Source organism: Siphateles boraxobius, unplaced genomic scaffold, assembly GCF_051911475.1.
Source record: "Siphateles boraxobius isolate OS27281-9 unplaced genomic scaffold, OSU_SipBor_1 66, whole genome shotgun sequence".
NCBI classification, from domain to species: Eukaryota; Metazoa; Chordata; class Actinopteri; order Cypriniformes; family Leuciscidae; genus Siphateles; species Siphateles boraxobius.
The window spans coordinates 28,966,361-28,975,848 of record NW_027509193.1 but is presented as its reverse complement, the minus strand read 5'-3'; the positions used below and the strand labels follow the sequence as shown (position 1 = coordinate 28,975,848).

General features: G+C 45.9%; 1 long non-coding RNA gene across 1 annotated transcript; it reads right to left on the bottom strand.

The window, feature by feature from the left end:
• Positions 1–7,952: 7,952 nt before the first annotated feature.
• On the bottom strand, positions 7,953–8,375 carry LOC143722487 (uncharacterized). Its single transcript, XR_013196907.1, has 3 exons — positions 8,311–8,375; positions 8,157–8,215; positions 7,953–8,076 (listed from the first exon to the last, which is right to left on the bottom strand). It is a non-coding gene; the product is annotated as an uncharacterized LOC143722487 (long non-coding RNA).
• Between the last annotated feature and the right edge of the window lie 1,113 nt (positions 8,376–9,488).

Sequence of the window (9,488 nt, the reverse complement as noted above, 5' to 3'; positions counted from 1 at the left end):
GATTATTTATTGCAGATTTCTTTTTCAATGGTTTATGAAATTCTTATTGTTGCAATAATGAGACAAAAATTCGCATAATTAGTCTTTGTGAAGTATTTATAATTATATAATGGGATAATGCACACAGGGTAAACACTCCAGCTGTGGTGCAGTGAATGAACCATCAATGTTAATAAGTGATGAGTTCATTGCTATGTGTTGGTGGAGGTGGAGAGAAACGAACAGACCGACAGAAGAGAGCCGCACTGCTGGATGAAAAACATGAATAGGGAGACACTCAGTGGTGGAGATCTGATAATACTGAAATCTGAGATTCAAGCTTTATTGTCATGGTACACAATTGTTACCTTATATACAAACATGCATTTATTACAATCATAATAATTATAAAAACTTGAATAGTAGATGATGATGATGATAATAATGTGTTTACTTAAATAATATATTTAATTTAATAATAATTTATAGCCTTTCCTCCAGGTTGATAGGTGGCAGCAGGGATAGTTTTGGAAAGAATGTTATTTACATATTTAGTCAGTTAAACTTCTCAGTACATAAAGTGCAGCTGATTTGTAGAGAACATAATTTTGAGCGTTATTATCGATCTATCAATCTATCTATCTGATCATTTACTCACCCCAATGCCATCCAACATGTTCATTTCTTTTTTTTTTCTTCAGTGGAAAAGAAATTAAGTTTTTTGAGGAAAACATTTCAGAATTTTTCTCCACACAATGGACTTTAACGGTAACCAAATTGTTGAAGTCCAAATCATTGCAGTTTCAAAGGGCTCTACACGATCACCATGAGGAATAGGGTCTTATCTAATGAAATGATAGATCATTTTCAAAAAAAAGACACGACAGGCATTACGTAATCACGTTGGAAAGGTCACGCTGGATGTAGGTGGAAGTACCTGAGGCAGATGCAATGCGTAGACCTTCCGCCTACGTCCAGCGTGACCTTTCCAACGTGATTACCTGGCAGACCAGCACAAGACAAACAGTTCTGGTTAAAAAGTATATACATTTTAATTTTTTTTAGAAAATGACCAATTGTTTTGCTAGATAAGACCCTATTCCTCAGCTGGGATCGTGCCGAGCACTTTGAATCACTTCAAAGCCCTTTGAAACGGCAATGAGTTCGACTTCAACAATTTGGTTACCGTTAAAGTCCCTGTAAAGGCAATTCAAAAAACAAAAATTCAATAGAAATGTATTGCTAAAACATATTATAAAGACTGAGAACTGTGAAGAACTGAATTGTGGATTTTTCACCATTGCTGTGTTCCGGATTTTTTGGGCGGGGCTAAAACGGAGGCTCGATGACGCACTGGAGATCCTGAGCTACTGGACACGCCCCTACTTGATAACGCACTGGAGCCACTGAGGCTGGCCCCTCCCCTAACAATATAAATAGAGCACATTCACTTCAGTTTGCATTTGCCGCTCAATCGCGAGTTACTGCCAGTACTGCTCAATACTGCTCGTTTTTTCAAGATTTTGATAGCTTATTTTATGTACTTGCCTGCTTTTTTTATCATTCAAATTTGGCTGGGTGACAAATAACACATTTTTCTGTGGTGTGACAAACTCAGAACCATACTTTTTTTGACTTTACAGGGACCTTAAACTCCATTATGTGAAGAAAAATCCTGAAATGTTTTCCTCAAAAAACTTAATTTATTTTCCACTGAAGAAAGAAAGACATGAACATCTTGGATGGCATTGGGGGGAGTAAATTATCAGGACATTTTAATTTTGAGGTGAACTGATCCTTTAAAACCTTCAAACTTAAAGCTGTTAAAACTTCTCAAGCCAACATCAAAGTTTGTCTACAAACTTTTCAATCCATACTGATTAGTCCTGGGGCCTGTTTCAGAAAGGAGGTTAAGTGAAAACTCTGAGTATGCTAACCCTGAAATGAGGGAAACGTACTCGGTTACTAACGTAACCTCGGTTCTCTCTAGAGAGGGAACGAGTACTGCGTAATATCTTACGCTATGGGGAAAATCTCTTTTCCACGAGATATTGAAGCCAAAAATGATCCTTCATTTTGAATCAATGTAAAACGCGTTACGACAGCATGCAGACAGGCAAGACGGCTCGCGTGCCTACTGGCTGACCTGTGGCAACAGCAGCAGCCTATCGAGAGAGGCCCTGCTTGACGTGATACCCAATGGGGGCGCTTCGCGCCCATTTACGTCACGTCCCGGCAGAATAGGCGTGGCCTTGGCCTATAAATACGGCTCAATAGGCTGATACAAACTGGTTTTGATCGCTGAAGCGAACCAGAGCTGTTGTATGCACGGCAAGATACACAGTACTCGTTCCCTCTCTAGAGAGAACTGAGGTTACGTTAGTAACCGAGTATGTTCTCTTACGAGAGTATCTCTCGTACTGCGTAATATCTTACGCTATGGGGAACACAATGCAACACGCCGTGCGTACTGGGATCCGACACCAAAGTCCCAAGGGCAGTAGCCCGGGGCTCATATAGTGCATAATCACCATAGACTCACAGAGAGTCGGAGAAGAGAGGCTGCAAGCATCATTCCCCATGAAATAGCATCCCACAGGAGCTAGTTATGTTAACAGTGTTTTACGCAGACAGGGTGAACGTGTTCAGCCTGAACTGGGTAACAGTACGGGTTATTCAACACCCATGGAGCTGTTGTATTGATCAGTGAGCGTTGCACAAGCAAAACTCAGCATTCTGCGCCGGCGCAGCCTGGCAGATAGTACTGAATTCTAGACCGACAGCAGCTTGACCTATAAGGCGGGAACCTCTAGGTTATAAAACCTTATAAATGTAGACGGCGAGGCCCAGCCTGCCGCCATACATATATCTTGCAAGGAAATCCCGCTAGACCACGCCCACAACGAGACCACGCCTCTCATGGAGTGCGCTCTGACACCCAAAGGATATTACCCTGGGCCCTTAACGGTGTGTTGAGGGATTTGGGCACGTACCCGTGCCTTGGTTTGAGTATGAATTTTGAGTCATTAGGCCCAAACCCCATACATGACGTGCTTACTGAAGGGCTTAAGTCCCCTATGCGCTTGACTGAAACGAGAGCCATAAGAAACACCGTTTTGAAAGACAGATGTTTCATGTCTGACAAATGGATTGGCTCAAATGGGGCACCTTTCATGGCTTCCAAAACTGTAGAAAGGTCCCACACAGGGACTGAGGGGGGTCTGGGAGGATTCAGCCACCGAGCTCCCCTGAGGAATCCCACGACCAGGTCATTTTTCCCCAGTGACTGGCCAGACGTCGGTTTTGCAAACGCCGCTATGGCCGCCACATATACTTTAAGGGTGGATGGGGTTCTGCCCTTATCCAGCAGCTCCTGAAGGAATAAGAGCACTTCCGTAACCCCGTAGTCTACGGGTGAAAAGCCCTGAGCTTGACACCAGGCAGAGAACACCGACCATTTAGAGGAATGGAGCTGTCAAGTAGACGGGGCTCTAGCCTGCGTGATCGTGTTTAACACTCCCTCCGGGAGGTTAGCGGGTACCCGTTGATGGCCCATGCATGTAGGGACCATAAGTCCGGGCGAGAATGCCAAATCAAGCCTTTTGCCTGCGAGAGGAGGTCTCTCCTCACCGGTATAGGCCACGGGGCAGTGCTGGTCAGCCGCATCAGGACTGGGAACCAAACCTGGTTCGTCCAGAGCGGAGCCACAAGCAGCACTGGGCATCCGTTTTCCCTGATTCGTTCCAGCACTTGGGGCAGGAGCGAGACGGGGGGAAAAGCATAGAGGGGGCAGCAGGTTGTGCTGAGCCCAGACCAGGAGGCGTTCCGTCAGCCTGTAAAGGTTTCGGGACCTGACGACGCCCTGGCAATTTATGTATGCCACCACTGACATGTTGTCCGACCAGACCAAGACGCGGTGGCCTTTTATCTGGGGACAAAAGCGCCGTAGCGCGTTGTCGACTGCCAACATTTCCAGACAGTTTATGTGTAGAAGCTTTTTCCCATTCTGACCACTGGCCAAAGAACGGTCTGCCCTCGAGCAGCGCTCCCCATCCCGAGGTGGAGGAGTCCCCAGACTCACGCCTGACTGATACCAGTCAGCTATTTTACAAGGTTCCAGAGCCGAAATGCATTTCATGTCGTCCCTGAGGCGAAACAGACCAGGGGTCCATGCCCGGGGTGGAACTCACGCTTTCAGCCATAACTGCAGTGGGCGCATGCGAAGCAGGCCCAGCTGAAGTACCGAAGATGCTGAGGCCATGAGGCCCAGCATTTTCTGAAACCTTTTGAGCGGGACTATCGAGCCGCGGCGGAAGGATTTTGCGGCGCGCTGAGTGTCCAGTCCGCACTCCGGCGACAGACGTGCTGTCATAGACAGCGAGTCCAGCACTGTTCCCAGAAAATACATTTTCTGGCTGGGAAACAGCGAACTCATCGCCCAATTGACTGTGAAACCCAGATTCTCGAGATGCTCGAGTAATGTGGTTCTGTGTTCAATGAGTTCTGAGTGTGATCGAGCTAGAATCAGCCAATCGTCCAAGTAGTTCAAAACTCGCATGCCCTGAAGTCTCAGGGGTGCAGGAGCCGCGTCCATGCACTTTGTAATTGTAGGGGGTGCTAGGGACAGGCCGAACGGTAGGACTGTGTATTGACATTCTGAACTGGCGCTTCACAAGCACTCTGTTCAACTGTTGCAGATCTAGAATGGGCCTGAGACCCCCATCTTTTTTCGGTACCAGAAAATATGTGCTGTATAGCCCCCCTTCGCTCTGAGCCTGAGATAAAGGTTCTATGGCCCCTTTGTTCAGCAGTTTCGCTATTTCGTCTCGAAGTAGATGAGATACTTCATTGTTTACGGTGGTTTCGACTCGGGCCGTGTGACGGCGGGGACGTCGAGCGAACTGTAGTGAATAGCCTCTTTTTATAGTGTTCAACACCCATTCTGATATTCCGGGAAGCTTTGCCCACGCATCTGCGTGAATAGCTAGAGGTAGAATGAAATCCGGGCTCTGGCCGCGGCATAGCGGCGGCCGCAGAGCTTCGGTGTGCTGAGACATAAACACTGTGTTTACAGTGTGCGAGATGGGGGGCACGCCGATCACAGCGGGCAGCCTGGTCGCGCTCGATTTCTCTATGACAGATTGTGGAGAGAGAGTGAGTGGGACAAACCCCGTGGGGTTGAGCGTGTCTGTAACGGAATGTGGGCGCGGGACAGCGGGCACACTCACTGCACTGAGAACACCGTCGGCTTGTGCTGACTGAATGTGTGTTGGTTTTGTTATTACAGAAAACGTGGGACACGCATCGTGTAGTGTTTGTGGGCACTGTGTCGTGGGCACATTCACTAAATTTTTTGCAAAATCGACATGAGTCGATTTTATTTGTGCTAGCCCTGCACTGTGGCGGGCTGTGTCTGTGTGTGGGAATGGGCACTGAGACGTGAGCATTCTTACAACACTCATAACACCATCGGCCGTGGCTGGAACACCAGGAAATACACTCTTTATTGGATTTATCTGTGTAGCCGTAAAAACGGCTTTAGTGTGCAGGCAAGCGGGCAAATGAACCGGCTTGTTTACTGCGAAATACACTGGAACAGTCAGATTGTTTGGAACTGAACGAGCGAGAAGTTTCGGTGGAGTCTGGCCGCTGCGAGACTTAAACACCGTTGTTTTCCTAGGAGGCTAGGAAGACTCTGAGCTGACTGTATGTGTGTTGGTTTCGTTTTACAGAAACCGTGGTACATGCAGTGTGTAGTGTTTGTGGGCACTTGGTTGTGGGCACATTCACTACATTTAATGCACAATTGACATAAGTCGATCTCATTTGTGCGAGCCCTGCACTGTGGCGGGCTGTGTTTGTGTGTAGAAGTGAACACTGGGCTGTGGGCATTTTTATTGCACTCATAACACCATCGGCTGTGGCCGGAATACCAGAAAATACACTGCTGATATATTTTTCTGGGTTGCCGTGGAAACGGCATTTGGCAAAATACACTGGAACAGTCACATTTCCTGGAACTGAATGAGTGAAAAGTTTTGATGGAAGTCTGGCTGCGGCGAGACTAAATTTTATCTGCTGCGAGAGCTGGGATCAAACACGGGTCTCTCGTGTGAAGGCTTTGGGTTTCGCCACTGAGCCACAGGGGGAAACGACATAAGCTTAAAATAGCTCGAGCAGATAAGAGAGCGTCATCACAGTTTTGTATGTGTCGGCGTTTGTTTGCAGGCGTGCGTGTTATACAACAAGGCTCATTGCTGCAATATTGACATTTTCAGCCGCTCAAACTAAGAGGAGCTGAGAAATGTTTGAGAAATGGAGATTGGTCCGGCCTCGGCGGGACTAAAACACACTCTTTCCTCATTTCGCCGGTGACGCACGCCCACGGGGGGCGGGGGCGGGGTAGCTTTCTTATAACGTAAAGAAAGCTAGCCGCGGTTTTGATGCTGGCCCGTTTCCCTGACGACTCGCGGGCAGAAGGGGGGGAGGTCCACAGAGCTTGCCCAATCCTCACTGTCCGACGCCAGGATAGAGCAGCTGGCCTTCTCTACAGATGCAGCTATCTCGTCGTCATAATGTCAGAGGTGGCGAAGCGCGGCGGCCGTTGTCCGTCAGTGAGCGACTCGATTGAAGCTGGTGAAGCTGGCGGGCGAACCGGCGAGCTTTCACGGGCTGGAGAAGGCTCGGGGACCCGCTGAGTACGGCGCTTTATGGCGCGGCACTACAGCGGGCGGGAGTGCAGACTCGGAGAAAAAATGCCTCAGAGTCCTCAGAGTCACCATGGCAATAGCTCGTTCAGCGAGCGCGAGAGCTGCATGATCCTTACCCAGGCGGGAAGCGCAGATAAAATGGTGGCCCCCGTCGCTGTGTGCGGCTCGGCACGAGCCACAGGAACGAAGCATCTTTAAAAAGACGCTGCTCTTTTAGATAAAGAGATAGAGTATGAGTCGCGACGGCGAACACACACTCCCAGCACAGTAAAGGATATAACGCCGGAAAGCGTAGCAGGTACGGCGGCTGAAGGTGGCGAGGTGAAGGCCAGCGGCTTCAGGCTTGAAGGCTCGTCCCGTAGAAGGCTTACTCTCAGACGGCGCGGCTTCTCACTCCAGATCCAGCGATGCAGTAGTGCTTCGCTGAAGAGACGAAAATCAGTTTGTATCATCCTGTCGAGCAGTATTTATAGGCCAAGGCCACGCCTATTCTGGCGGGACGTGACGTAAATGGGCGCGAAGCGCCCCCATTGGGTATCACGTCACGCAAGGCCTCTCTCGATAGGCTGCGGCTGTTGCCACAGGTCAGCCAATTGGCACGCGAGTCGCCTTGCCTATGTCTGCATGCTGTCACAACGCGTTTTACATTGATTCAAAATTAAGTATAATTTTTGGCTTCAATATCTCGTGGAAAAGAGGTTTTCCCCATAGCGTAAGATATTACGCAGTACGAGAGATACTCTCTTAAGAGAACTCTGGGTTTTCTGTTTCAGAATGGGAGGTAAATCAAACCTGAGAAAGCAGGGTAAGTCAAGCCCGTTTCTGAAAGAGAGGTAACTTATACTCAGAGTCAGTTACCATGGTAACTTACTCTGTGAACCTAACCTGGTCGGGAGCAGGTTTACTTCTGTAAACCCAGAGTTTATTTCGGTCTCCTCCCCTTTTTTTAAAGAGGAAGCGCCTTATTCATTCTTTCGGTACATTTATTCATTGCTGTTTTTTCCCCAAGTTTTTTAATAAGATGAAGTCTATATAACTTCTTAACTGGCAACTGAAAATACAGTAGATTAGAGTTGCATCATGTAGTTCTAAACACATTCTACCGAATTAAACTGTGGCATTCACTGAAAATCACTGAGCTGTGTTCATCTGTGCACCAGAAGTTGATGGACCTTCCTCCTACTGTTCTTCCACACTCAGGGGACGGGGGAGAGATAAGAATATCCGTTTATACTTAGATATAAACTTAGATTATATAGGCTACTCCACATAAATAATGTGAAGAAATGTGAATTTGTAGATTGTTTGATGTGTAGACACATAATATTAACATTTCCTCTGTAGGCCTCTCTGTGGCAGCAGAAACTGTTTCTTCATCCCCATCATCCTGTGAAGATGAGCATTTGGTTGAGCACATTTTATAATACAATTTGTCATAATTTCTGGTGTATTGAGTAGGCTACTTACAACTGTCTGGGGTTCTGTTGGGACAGGAGGCTCCAAAAGACAGATATTACCATCAGAATCTGTTGGGAGCAACAAAAAACCCAACCCAAAGTAAAATATATGGAGATATCAAAAACAGCCTATATAAAAAATAACACATATGTAGACCTCTTACATTTTATGAAGGCACTTGAATCTTCGGGAGTGACTGGCTCTGATGAAGTCCCTCAAGGAATTCCCTCAGCCATTGGCCTTCGAGCATTCAGGCTCAGGGCCATCTCCGTCTCCTCTGCATCTCCATCTCCATCTCCTCTGCATCTCCTCTGCATCTCCATCTCCATCTCCATCTCCTCTGCATCTCCATCTCCTCTGCATCTCCATCTCCTCTTCATCTCCATCTCCTCTGCATCTCCTCTGCATCTCCATCTCCTCTGCATCTCCTCTGCATCTCCATCTCCATCTCTGCATCTCCATCTCCTTTGCATCTTCATCTCCATCTTCATCTTTGCGAGCCTCTTCCTTCTTTCTGTTGGCTGAGTAGAAGTCAAATGAGAATGAACATTTAATTGTGTTAATTAGACCTATGTCAAAAATGCTGCTACACTGCAAGACACTCGATGCTATTTAGTTATTTAATATGTCAAATGTTTGAAAAGTCAGGTAGCCTACATCCATGATATGCTCAAGCCTTACCTGATTGAATTATGTTTTTATATTTCATTTTCAGCTGCTGCCATGTTCTTTTAATGCCTGCAGGATTGTACCTGAAAATTAAAATTAGGTTGAATAACATACTGTTCTTCCAGTTTCACCTCTGATATTATAACAGTTGGGTAAGTTACTCTAAAATAGTTATTAATTACTAACTACAAATGACATCTTCAACAGTGTAACTAGATTAATGTAATAATTACTATCTCTAGAAAGTATTGGTCTACTTATTACTAAATTACTTTATAAATCCCATATCAACCTCAACCAATTGAACAATACAAAAAGAGACAATAAACTGCACTTTTAATGCTTTCAGATTAACAATATACAATTGCATGAATTATTCTTGAATTGACCAAAGTGTGTAGAGAGAGAAGGTTACATAAAAAATATACCTTTTAAAAATTGTATGTTAAATCCACTATTGTTTTATACAGAATTGTTCTATAGTCTATGCAGTATTTAATGCAATGTCATCATATTTTACTTTATATTACAGAAGAATTAAGAGTAATCCCTTTAATTAAATTACAGTTTTTAGATTACTTGGTAATTACACCCAACACTAACAGTAATTAAAATGTAAACTTGCTCATTGACTCGAGCAACTATTTTCTCCCAAACTAACTCTCTCGATCG